Source organism: Pelobates fuscus, chromosome 4, assembly GCF_036172605.1.
Source record: "Pelobates fuscus isolate aPelFus1 chromosome 4, aPelFus1.pri, whole genome shotgun sequence".
Classification (NCBI taxonomy): domain Eukaryota; kingdom Metazoa; phylum Chordata; class Amphibia; order Anura; family Pelobatidae; genus Pelobates; species Pelobates fuscus.
This window is the reverse complement of record NC_086320.1, coordinates 358,420,817-358,435,033: the sequence shown is the minus strand read 5'-3', so window position 1 is coordinate 358,435,033 and position 14,217 is coordinate 358,420,817.

The following is a 14,217-nucleotide window of genomic DNA, read 5'->3' as shown; positions in this document are numbered from 1 at the left end:
ATAAGATATAAAAAAAACTTGCTCCATTAACTGCTTTGTAAACATTCACCAAATCACTTGTATTACGAACCACCACCCTGAGATCCAGTTCATTGGAAGGATATCAGAGGAATTGTTGGGTTCTATGACAATGTCTAACGTTCCTTCTCCAGAACTACCAACAAAGAAGACCATGTAAACATGGGCTTTTAAACTCTTCCTCAACCTCCAGGTTTTCATGGACGACATTTCCCAGCATTCTTTGAATATACAGCCAGACGAAGTTGTAGTTCAGCAACATCTGAGGATCCATTGTTCAAGATGCCTGTTTTGAAACTTCTAACAACAAATTTTATCCTTCAAGAACTCCTGCCAGTAATGTTTATCTCCTAACTATAAAGCCCCCCCAAAGCCAAAATTTCCACCACTTTAATAGTCAAAATAAACTGTCCTTTCACCACAATCACTATTACACAGGGTTATTATTATTATTATTATTATTATTATTATTATTATTATTATTAATGCCATTTATATAGCGCCAACAGATTCCGTAGCACTTGGTGTTGTAATGGTTGTAAACCAAATTTGTTTTTATTGAAATTTGCTCATCTACAGCCTTGTGTATTCTATCTTTCTAATTCTTTTCCATCTATATAACTATCTCTTCTCTCTGCACCCACCACTCCATAATCATTTTGCTCATCCTTCTAATTCGCGCATTCGTATTTAACGCATTGACTACTGGCACAAGCTCCTTCCTCACATACACTCTGTCACCTTTTTACAACTTTCACACATTTGTAATCACCTTTCTCAACCCTGGTTTAGTCCTCTTCTTGACCTCACCTGACCTCCTCCTCACCAATTCAACACATCTGACCTTCCTGTTTCCTCTCATTACTCTCTCACTACCAGTGTATCCATCAAGTGACCTCCACCAATCTTTCTCCAAGTTGCTAGTAAGAATCTAGTCTTATTCCACTTGGTTCTATTTATTTGTTTTAGCTGTTCTATGATTGAATGATAGATGAATGGGCTGTCCAATCATTAGTAATCTATTTAGAACTCTGGATGAAGATACCATAAATGGAATGTTAAATAAATAGATAGATGAGCTCCTAATGCCTTGCTCCTATTGACTGAGTTCAGGATTAAATCTAGCAAGAAAACTACATGTTGAATGTCATGCTGGATACCAAGATAATAAAAAGGAGACAAGCCAACAGTCTACGTACAATTTAAACAAAAAAAAAAACAACAGTACAAAGACTGGAAATAATAAGCTGAAATATGGGGTATATTATAATTATTTTAATACTTTACAACTAATTAGTTGCTTATTGTTATTTGAAAACATATGTTTCACTGAGCTACTGGTGGAATTTCACAGCAGGTTTCTCAAGGAAATGATTAATCAAAGTAGAACATTCACGTACTTAGAAAGCAATGGATCCTTGCGTGTAAAATCCTATCCATACATTTGACATACATTAGGCTTAATTGTATCTAATTAATAATTAATGAAATAATGAATATTTTTCACCAGAATTACATCCAAACATGAACAAATATACAAAACCAAATTTGAATGTAATGTTCATTTCTCATCACACATTAAATTTTCTTTACGTAACTCTAAGTGGCTTTTTATAGGTAACATATTGCAGTTCCTCAAAGCTTCCAGACAAAAGCTTCATTATGGTGAAAACAAGAGGTTAATAACGTAACTGAACTCAAAAGAGTTTCCAGCAAAGTTAAATCTGGTCTCTCCTTCTTAAATTTCCATATGTTTCTGATGGTTTGAAATTCTACGGTCCTATCCCATCACTTAACACAGTGCAAACCGACCGAGAAAGAAGAACTTCTGGAGTAAACAGGATGCTGTAGGGACTCATTTGATACTTTCCTTGATATCCACCAATCTATGAATCATCTTAATTAAACATGGATGTAAGAAATTACACTTTTTTTTATATGCGTGTTTTTTTCAGGGTGGTGAAGTTTTTTTTTTAATGAATATAATTCTTGTCACAATACGTAATAAATACATAATTGCGTTTAAAGTATTTCAACCTTTGTAATCTTTCCAATTGTCTGGCTTCAAAAATGATGCAGCTGCTCAAATATAGACAATAAAGGTGCATGCAGCGAGCTTGGGCGAGTCGGTGTCGTGATACAAGTATCCCCCCTCTCTCCCCCACCGTAGTCTAACAATATAGGAGAGAAGTAAAAAAAAAAAACAAATAAAAAAACATGAAAGAAATTATGCAAAAACCTGAATACCTTTTGTTATATTGTGAATTTCGACTTCTAAGAGAATTATGTAGGCCTTCTTGAGAATTTAAAGGGTTAAAATTAATACACATTATGCATTTGAATGGTTCTTTTTAATCATTTCTATAGCTTACAATAGCTTAAAAGACAAAATAAAATAAACCGTTTGCTCAAATTCTTTAACTATATCGGTATCAGTATTTTGGCAGACAGTAGTGGCAGTTTGTTTGTTGTTTTCCTTATTCTTTTTATTTTATTTTCGATTTTACCAACATTGCCAAAAATAAAAATAAGATTATTATTATTTATTATTATATCGGAGAATTCATTGAAATGTGAGAATAACTTCAGATAAGCCATATACAGGAATATCAACATTCTGATAACATAGTTTTGAGGCAACATACAAATATCATAAAATAAATAGAAATAGAAAACACATACATAAATAGGGATTGCAGCAATTAGGGCCCGATATTGTTTAAGGGGGGTTACGTATCCAAGGGTTCCCCTTTCCTCTCCCACTTCACTTTATCAAACCCAACTATCTTTTCCCCTTTTCCTCTCCCACTTCACTTTATCAAACCTTACTATCCTTTCCCCTTTTCCTCTCCCACTTCACTTTATCAAACTTTACTATCCTTTCCCCTTTTCCTCGCCCACTTCACTTTATCAAACCCAACTATCTTTTCCCCTTTTCCTCTCCCACTTCACTTTATCAAACCTTACTATCCTTTCCCCTTTTCCTCTCCCACTTCACTTTATCAAACTTTACTATCCTTTCCCCTTTTCCTCGCCCACTTCACTTTATCAAAACTTACTATCCTTTCCCCTTTTCCTCTCCCACTTCACTTTATCAAACCCTACAATCATTTCCCCTTTTTCTCTCCCACTTCACTTTATCAAAACTTACTATCCTTCCCCTTTTCCTCTCCCACTTCACTTTATCAAACTCTACTATCCTTTCCCCTTTTCCTCTCCCACTTCACTTTATCAAACCCTACTATCATTTCCCCTTTTCCTCTTCCCCTTTACTTTATCAAACCTTACTATCCTTTCCCCTTTTCCTCTCCCACTTCACTTTATAAAACCTTACTATCCCTTCCCCTTTTCCTCTCCCACTTCACTTTATCAAACCCTACTATCATTTCCCCTTTTCCTCTCCCACTTTACTTCATCAAACCCTACTACAATTTCCCCCTTTCCTCTCCCACTTTGCTTTATCAAACTACTATCTTTTCCCATTTTCCTCTCCCACTTCACTTTCTCAAAACTTACTATCCTTTCCCCTTTTCCTCTCCCACTTCATTGTATCAAACCTTACTATCCTTTCCCCTTTTCCTCTCCCACTTCACTTTATCAAAACTTACTATCCTTCCCCTTTTCCTCTCCCACTTCACTTTATCAAACCCTACTATCATTTCCCCCTTTCCTCTCCCACTTTGCTTTATCAAAACTTACTATCCTTTCCCCTTTTCCTATCCCACTTCACTTTATCAAAACTTACTATCCTTTCCCCTTTTCCTCTCCCACTTCACTTTATCAAACCCTACTATCATTTCCCCTTTTCCTCTCCCACTTCACTTTATCAAACCTTACTATCCTTTCCCCTTTTCCTCTCCCACTTCACTTTATCAAACTTTCCTTTCCCCTTTTCCTCTCCCACTTCACTTTATCAAACCCTACTATCATTTCCCCTTTTCCTCTCCCACTTCACTTTATCAAAACTTACTATCCTTTCCCCTTTTCCTCTCCCACTTCACTTTATCAAACCCTACTATCATTTCCCCTTTTCCTCTCCCACTTCACTTTATCAAACCTTACTATCCTTTCCCCTTTTCCTCTCCCACTTCACTTTATCAAACTTTCCTTTCCCCTTTTCCTCTCCCAGTTCACTTTATCAAAACTTACTATCCTTTCCCATTTTCCTCTCACACTTCACTTTATCAAACCTTACTATCCTTTCCCCTTTTCCTCTCCCACTTCACTTTATCAAACTTTCCTTTCCCCTTTTCCTCTCCCAGTTCACTTTATCAAAACTTACTATCCTTTCCCATTTTCCTCTCACACTTCACTTTATCAAACCTTACTATCCTTTCCCTTTTTCCTCTCTCACTTCACTTTATCAAACCCTACTATCATTTCCCCTTTTCCTCTCCCACTTCACTTTATCAAAACTTACTATCCTTTCCCCTTTTCCTCTCCCACTTCACTTTATCAAACCCTACTATCATTTCCCCTTTTCCTCTCCCACTTCACTTTATCAAACCTTACTATCCTTTCCCCTTTTCCTCTCCCACTTCACTTTATCAAACCCTACTATCCTTTCCCCTTTTCCTCTCCCACTTCACTTTACCGAACCTTACTATCCTTTCCCCTTTTCCTCTCCCATTCTTTAGTTTGTTATTCTCTCCCTTCTCTTTTCTTCATTTTTATCCCTTCCTTATCCTAAAGTACATTAGCTTTATCTCCATGTACCAACCAGGGATGTTTGTTGTATTTTTTTCCCATTAATTTCTTTAGTTTTGTTGCAGGTAATGTGCATTTTTTTAAAATATCATTTCTACTGATATAGTGTCAAAATATTTTGTAGTTAAATGTTATTTAGAGGTGAAAGTGACAAAATGAATCAGACAAACAGATACAAGAGACATTGTAAATATTGTCTAAATGATGTGTATTGTGCAAATAAATAACAATAAAAACATGTGTGATATATTTTAATTTGGAGAGTACCAGAAGTATAATACAGTACTGTAGAACAGTACTGCAGGATCAGCATCATCAGTGCAGCAAAGAAGGTTCATTCCCCTCTGAGAATATCTCAATTTCCGTGTATGTTTACCTTTCTCCGATTCACCTGCCACGGTAGCTGAATATTCTGTTCCGGGTGTCAGTGTTACTTTTATGTGTCATTCATTGCTCAGAAACAGCTTAATAAAACAATTTCCAGATCACTAAGCAGTCACTGTCAACATCACACGCCACCTAGAAAGCAACCACAACCACAGCAGAATCAGTACATCAGGTGAAAATAAATGAAGAAGTATTAATTTATATTTTTGGTTTTGTCTATAATGATTATGCAACGTATGTGGATACAAAAGCATAATTCTCGCATCTGTGTACACTCAGTAATGACAGTAAAGTATGTCTCTTCAATATTTTGGTTTGTCCATAAACAAACCTTTTTGATTAACACCCGAATGAATCAATTCACCTATATTTTCCCGATTAATCTAAATCGATCAGTTTGGGTGTGGAGTAAAAGGATTTTGGATTGGACAATTTGGTTCGTTGAATGACTAACCAAATTTTTGCATGTCTAGTCCTTGGTTTGTCTAGTGTGGGGATTTGTTTGCTAAAACAAATGAGCGTCTTAAAGGTTCGGGCGCTGTGTGTTAGTATATGTCGGCTAGTCCTGACCTGTTTATAATAGTACATGTTCGCTAGTTTAGGGTTTTTACCTTCGTATATGTTCAAAGAAATAAGCACTCAGCACTGGTAGCAAATAAGGATTGCTAGTGCAGCGTAATAGCTATTGGTGGAGCATTTAAAAAGTAAACATTTTAGGGCAATCCCTCCTTTTGCAAAAATGCAATGTGTTTGCATTATAATGTCTGTGTCATTTATTATGTTTGTATTTAAATTGTGTATTTTTGTGTGTGTTTATGTTTGTGTTTGGACACATTACTTTTACAGTTTGTGTTGTAACGAAGGCACGTAATGGACAAGTTTGTTCCATTTGATGGTGAATTCTTTCTTTAAAATGAAAAGTTTACATTGTTAAATAAAAGTTTTTTAAAACGTTTATAAAAAACACACAAGTTTCTTTCTATTCCAAAGTCTGTTATTTTCTTTTCTAAAGGAAGATAATGAATACTGTGCTTAGAAGTGTTTACTGTGCTTAGAGGGGGGTGGGGTGGGAGGAACATTAAGGGGAATGGGGAGCAGTATGAGATAGGTAAGGGGGGGAGAGTTACACTAAGGGACGGGACAGGAAAGGGAAGGGAGAGGAACAGAGGCACAGGGGAGGGAGGGGAGAGGAACACTAAGGGACAGGGAAGGGATGGGAGAGGAACACTAAAGGACATGCAAGGGAGGGGAGAGGAACAACAAGGGTCATAGAGGGGAGAGGAACACACAGGGAAAAAGACCACTAATGGACAGGAAGGGGAGGAGAGAGGACCATTAAGGGACAGGGAGGGTAGAGGACCACTAACGGACATGGAGGGGAGGAGAGAGGAACACTAAGGGACATGAAGGGGACCTGAGTGGGGAGAAAGACACACAGAGAGACATGAGGGGGGGGGAAAGACACACAGATGGGCCTGGGGTGAGAAAGTTCACAGACGGTTTGGGGATGAAAGCAAAACACAGAAGGGCCGAGGGATGGAAATACAAAGGGGCTGGGGAGAAAAAACAAACAGAGGGGCTGGAAAAGAGTCTGGTACGTTGGGGGCAGGTGTGGTAGCACAACCCCTCACAGTTTTCAATAAAATAATATAGAACCAAGAAATCTGTTCATCTGGTAAGAATTAGTGATACATGTGTTTTAGAAATAAATGTTGTCCCTGCCATGATTAGTTCTCCAGTGTAGCCCCCTCTCATTGTAGGTAGCTGAAGATGATTAGGACAGCCTAGGTAACTAATCATGTAAATAATTTGTCATATAATTCTTTAAAGAATGCCAATTTTCTGAGTATATATATTTTAGTCAAGCTTAGTCTGCTCTAACAGCTTCTGATGTTAACCAATAGGCTGTTTTTCCCTTGACCATCAGATTCTGGAGACCCTGAAAAACAGTCTTACAGGCCAAAGGACTATTGTTCTGCCTTCTAGGGCTGTCATTGGATAACAGCATTATTGGTGGAGTCAGATCTCTTTAAAGTGACTGTTGCCTTGCACATACATGTACCAGTAGCTTGTAGCTATATATGTATATATATATTATTGTGAGAATCTGGAGGTAACTTGCCAAGGGAAACATCGAGATAGAAATGCATGTGCAGCGTGAAGTACAATGTTCATTTACATATTAACACAGCATGAATAGTTAGGAATTCATTTGGTCGGAACAGCCAACAAGTTTGTGTTACAGCAAATTGATTCACTAAATGAGTGGAAGAGAGGTCATTGCTAATTCTTAATATGTGGCACAGACAACATAAGGAATAAAACAAATAGTCGGCAACAGCTGCGGCCCGTTGTTATTAATGAACAATGGCGGATCTGTATAGGCTCAGACTTTCATTACGTTGGTTGAAGTGCCACTTGGTGGAAGGCTCATGTTTACATAAAGCCATGAAGATGCGAACCATCTTCTAGGGCTTTGTATTGAACTAATGGAATAAGCTGATGACAGATTCTAAAGAGCTAATGGAAGAGTCTGACAGACAGTACCCATTAAGGCAGACAACATTGGTGATGATTCTAAAGGTAAGGCAGATGGTGGTGAAATGCCAAAGGGCTCATAGGCTATTTATAGTGTCTCTCAATCAATGAGGTTGCTAATTGTGGGAAACCTTTCAATGTAAACCAAATGTTGCTAGTAATGAGCATGTCAAGCATATAGCGTCCTCAGAGGTGATCCCTCTGTCACTAACACAGTCAAACACTGATGACTACACTCTCACCAATTCTGATGTTGCACCTCCTGCAACAGAAGACATCAGCACTGAAACCACTCCAATTACAGGTATGGCATGTGTCAAGCCAGTTGAAAGCAATGTTGCCATGATAGTAAAACAAGATGTGTCCATGCATAAGGAAGAAGAAAAAATTCATGTTGTTCCTGATATATTTCCAATAAAAATGGGAAAGGGCAGCTATGGTGGCAAGGGGTTAGAAACAACATTGTAAATTATAATTTCATGTTCGATAGTTGTCTGTGTATGTCAATAAGCCATTGTGATATCAAAGTGATTACAACCCCACTGAATCTATTTGATAACACTTTTTGACACTATTTGGCAAGTATTGGAATAGTGGTAAAAATCTCTATATCTCTAAATCTCTTACATTAAACACTAGAAGGTAGTTGATCACAATCCAGTTGAAGGACAGATATTGACACATTAACTGACATACTGAACACATAAAAATCATTGGAATGTCATTAAAATCACCTTTTCTAACACTTAGCCCAGGTTTCTGTTCTAAAATAATTTGACTTCTTACATTGGGGGCACGAGGCTACTCCTAACACCATAAACACGGAAACTAGTGAATGATGGTCTGGTGCAAGACATTTTTTAGGCTCTCCCTAAAGGTAAATTGGATTCATGGTTATGAGAATTAGGGAACAGAGAAAGAGAACTCATTGCACCAGTACCTATGCAGGGAGCATACAATTTTCTGGTGCCCCTTTAAGCATATACGTATACCTTTCTGTAACCATGTGTTTGTATATGTGCAGGTATGTGTGTGTAATGTCAGAATATGTTAATACAGGGGTGGTCAATTTGTGTGTTGCAACCGTGTGAATGTCGAGGTTTGTTTGTGTAGTGTGGCAGTGCATTATTGCAGATGTGTACTTGTGTAATATGTCAGTGTGAAACATATGTGTCTCTTCAATTCCCACCATGTATAACGTTTCTCCATCCCTTAATAAGTCTCATGTCTCTTTCCAATCACCTTTGTCTTATGTTTCTTTTTAATAGCTCTGATGTCCCTCATGTATCTCTCCACCCACCATTTGTCTCTCCAGTCCTCCTTATGAGGTCCATGATGTCTCCTTCCACAACCCTGTGTGTCTCTTCAATCCACCTTCTGTTCCTCATGTATCTTTTCATTCATCCTTAACTCCTACCTTAACTCCTACCACAGCAGAGGAATTCCTTCTCTTGTCTGTTCTCTTTACCATTGTTCCGGCAGCAGATGCTATGTTAGGAGAGAGGTATTGGGAGATGATGTTGCATTATGCTTCCTCCACTCATACAGCACTACAAGCTCTCAAAAGAAAGGAGCAACCAGAAGGACATCATTTTCTGTACACGGTCCAACTTAGTTGTTCTACAATCTCTGCATTTGTTTTCTAACAGCACCCCTTGATCCGCCATCTCAGCGGACACACAGTGTAGGCCAGCTCTGTCTTGGAGTATGCTCCAGTTGGCTCATACTTTGAGCTGGCAGAGCTGTTAAAATGGGCCCTCAGCACCCTGTGGGCCCTGTTGTGGCTGCATTGGCTGTATCACCAATACTCTAATATAGCATTAAGCCAAACGCAGTTACATTGTGTTTTCGCTGATTCACACAAAGAATTGGAGAATGATGTTAGTGTGAACCACTGTAAGATCAGTACATGTAAGAAATACCAATCTGTATAAAGAAATTTGAATTCATTTTTTTTGATACATTGCTAAGATGTGTTACAGCATCACAGCGAATTTCACTGGGGGTGGTCTATATGCAGTACAGTGATTTGGGATGAGGTGTTAACCACTTTCCTAAATTCATTCAGTAACCTGTAGCTTTGCTTCTCTGTCTATAATTTTAGGGCCTACATATATTCACGCACTGGACATCATCGTGTTGGTCCAGATGGTCCCTCAAAATTTTAACCTCCCATTTTTCTATAGAAACCGAGCATGAAAAAGACTCCGCAACCCCCAAATAAATACTATGGTGGTATCCATTTTTTAGAACAATTAATAGCTGAATATCATCTCTCATTGCCTCTGTTTTATACGCTGTTTCTTTTTCCTGCAAACATCTGTAGCTGTATAGAATTTCTTTATGCACTAGTGACACATAACACCAAGGGAACAATTATGGTTTTTGGGACTGATTGGCCAAACGCTAATGTTTTGAAATAGGATTGTAACCTGATTACTCATCTACTAACTTTTTTTTTTTTTTTTTTTTTTTTTGAATTCTTTATTTTTGATGTGCACAAAATAACATGTAGCCTTGGCGCGCCACAACAGCGACACCTGGGTGAATTGGCAGACATTTGCTGTACAACGTGTGGCATTAGTTAGACTGGCACATTTTTGTTATTTATCAAGATTAACGATGTATGTTACATTACAAGAGAGGTAATAAACAGCGGACACAAAACAGCTAGGCAAGACATAAGAAACTTTTGTCAGTAAATGAAGAAACAACGGTCTAGGCTAGCTGATAGCTTGCGACTGATTAGCCAAGGTGGGTTTTTCAAGATGTATATGCATATTATTATGGCAATCAAGACAAATGAAAATTTTACGAGTAGAGTGACATTGGCTATGTATGTACATGTTTGACTTGTGGCTAGACGTCGAGTATGGCAGTAAGCTGGCAACATAGAGCTGGCCTAAAGGGTAAGTAGTGTGAGCCGCAGTATATATTTACATGCTTAGTTTATAGGCTATGGTTGTTAGCGTTTGACTCTTGGTTAAACGTCGATTATGACAATAAGCTGGCTACATAAATCATAGACAGCCGCCATACAGACTGGCATAGAGGGTAAGTGTTGGGAACCACAGTATACATCTACATGCTTAGTCTATAGGCTATGATGATTAGCGTTTGATTCTTGGCTAAACGTCGCTCATGACAGTAAGTTGGCTACATAAATCATAGATAACCGGCATACAACCTGGCATAAAGGGTAAATGTTGGGAACCACCGTAAACATTTACATGCTTAGAATATAGGCTATGATGATTAGCATTTGACTCTTGGTTAGACGTTGGTTATGACAGTAAGCTGGCTACATAGAACGTAGAAGACCGGCATACAGACTGGCATAAAGGGTAAGTGTTGGGAACCACAGTACACATTTACATGCTAAGGTTATAGATTGTGCAAGAGGGAACTTCGTATGATGTTTGCCTCTTGTGGCGCTGACAAGCCGGGTATGGCTGTGAGTCCCGATGGGGGCATGAGTGCCTCACTCGAGGGCTCTTGGCACGGACAGCCAACGCCTCGGCTCGGCAGAGTCATATACCGTCCTTGCAAATGTCCTATAGACAGAGTCCCGTTGCCAGGGTGGGTGTTACAGGCTGCCCCAGCTTGCTAGGGGTCGGAAGGTGGTGGCTTTCGCAGGTGGGGGGTCTTCTTGGTACCTCAGGTGAGACATGCAGGCTGGCGTGGTACTGCTGTGCTAGCGGGTCACAGTACCTTGTGCAGGTACGTTGTGGGGTGTTAAGTTCCAGCCCAGCCCGTGTCACATCTCTGGTTTAGGTGTGTGGGAAAATGCGGCTATGTGGGTCAGGGTCTGGCCAATTCCCCCCTATAGCCCCGGGCTTGTGTGAAGGCCTGCACCTCAGGTCCGCGAACCGGGTAACTCACGTGGGAGGCCGAGTTCTTCCCCTGTGGGGGGCTGCTGTGTGTCCTAGTTGTTGGTCGCCGCTTGCGGCATCGGATAATCAGCATAAGCGGTCGGTGCTCTGGGGTTCCAACCCCGGCGGTCTTCAGCCCAGGTGGGCCCATTATGTGTGCCAGCCTTGTTATCTGATGGTGTGTGCCCAGGGAGGGTCTGGCCTTCCCCCACTCTCCCTCTACCACCACTTTCCCCTCCATTGTTAGCACGGATGTCACCTGGTAGGCTAGGCGGGGGAGCCGCGGAAGTTCTTGGGCTCGAGGAATCAGCTAGACCATGCCGGACCTCTGCTGGTCGGCCATCTTGGTATGCACCGTCCGTTTCACTGCGCTCGGCCAGAGTGGAGATGTAGCTGTGCGCGGTGGTGGTTGCCTGTGGGGACCGGGATGACCCCCCCGGCCCAGAGGGGGGGGGGGGGTGGCAGACCACCGGCCAGAGAACTGGGTGAGCGGCCGTCTCACCCGAGCTCAAGCCCGTAGGCCTCAGGCCTCGATCGGGTGACTTTGGTGCGCTTGGGGGTCCCATCGGGTATCCCTGGAATCGCCATCGCTTGGGTGATGTTATACTTGCGGTAGCAGGTTGCTGTGTGCCCATGGCCCGCCGTTAGCTCCGATTTCCCGGCACCGAGGCAGGAGCTCAGACAAAGCGTGTCTGATCCAGCCGGCGGCCAGGCCCCGCCCCCATCTACTAACTTTTTAAAAATATAGATTTTTTTTGTGGAGAGGAGAACACAGAAAAGTTAAAGAAGACCTGTAATCTTCAAGTGCCAAATGTCATAAATGCCCTGGTGAAGAGGTTAAACAAATTTTATTCTACAAGATCTGCAAGCAATTTTGATAACATATTGTATATTTCACTTTTTTTTTTTTCATTTAGGTTTGAATAAGCCACATTAGATGTAGGAAAGAAGTTAGATCAGTTTTGATAACTCAGTAAATTGGCTGAAATAAAGCTGGATGATTTACACCAAGCTACAAGGTAAATGGGTAGAATAAGAACAGCAGTTCTGAGTGTGAAGTCAAAAAATAGGTTATTATGAATCATGGTAATGGGAACTGATGGGCAGTGTACTCAGCTCTTTCCACTTCCCCATGCACAGTAGGGGTTAAGGGGATATGCTCAGCGCCTATTGAATTCTACTCAAAAGCTAAGGTTCCCTGGCAGTAATTTCAAAGCTGGTGATCATTTATATGTTCAGTGTTAGTAACACTAAGTGTCATTATGCAGTGTATGACATTATATATAAAGAACTTAGAAAATCGAAGGCTTTTAGGAAATACTAGAGGAAATGTCTCTTGTGGCTATCTGTCTGACAGCCGCTACCAGTGTGTTCTCGGACAACAGTTCACTTTGAAATATTAAAGAAAAGCGACAGCATCTACGCACCAAAACCACTACTAGAAATCTGGACTGTAGAAGATTGGAAAAAAGTTACCTGTCTGAAGAAATTTGGATTTCTGCCCCAGCATGAGGATAGTAAGGTCAAATGTAAATAAAATGTATCCATTGATCCATCCAGCCAGCTTTAGGTCACAAGGTTGATGCTATGGTGCGAGGAGCTCTTAGGGAATCTTAGGGGGGCAGCGAAGTGAATGAGAACTGAACTTGGAGTTAGGAAGAAACGGAATAGAATTTTAACATTCCAGGTGAATTATCTAAACTTGAGGAGTACAGCCGACCAGTCAAACATGAGTGGTAAGCCTACGTTTGAAATGGTTCATTGTTGAGGGGTTCCTCTGTGTAGCCAACAGTGAAGGTGAACCCGGGTGAAGGGATCTAGAGTGTGTTTATTGCGTGTGTTAGATTTTCTTGCAGCAGAAGGAAAATATGCTTTAAAATAAGTATTTAAAAAATGCTGTGTGTAGATAAGATGTACACTGTGTGTGTGCTTAGAGAGAAAAGTACTGGAGGGGTAAATAAGGAGCAAGTCTTCATGAGGCCAGGTTTAAAAGTACAGTAGTCATGGTATTATTGTTACAGAAACACTCAGTGTTAATCCACTGGAGTTAATCCAGAAGGAAGATGCAAAAGTTACACCAGGATTTTGTATGATAAATAAGGATGGGCTGTAGTTCTTGTTAAAGGGACACTATAGTCACCTGAACAACTTTAGCTTAATGAAGCAGTTTTGGTGTATAGAACATGCCCCTGCAGTCTCACTGCTCAATCCTCTGCCATTTAGGAGTTAAATCCCTTTGTTTATGAACCCTAGTCACACCTCCCTGCATGTGACTTGCACAGCCTTCCATAAACACTTCCTGTAAAGAGAGCCCTATTTAGGCTTTCTTAATTGCAAGTTCTGTTTAATTAAGATTTTCTTATCCCCTGCTATGTTAATAGCTTGCTAGACCCTGCAAGAGCCTCCTGTATGTGATTAAAGTTCAATTTAGAGATTGAGATACAATTATTTAAGGTAAATTACATCTATTTGAAAGTGAAACCAGTTTTTTTTTCATGCAGGCTATGTCAATCATAGCCAGGGGAGGTGTGGCTAGGGCTGCATAAACATAAACAAAGTGATTTAACTCCTAAATGACAGTGAATTGAGCAGTGAAATTGCAGGGGAATGATCTATACACTAAAACTGCTTTATTTAGCTAAAGTAATTTAGGTGACTATAGTGTTCCTTTAATACGGGCATGACTAATTTAAAA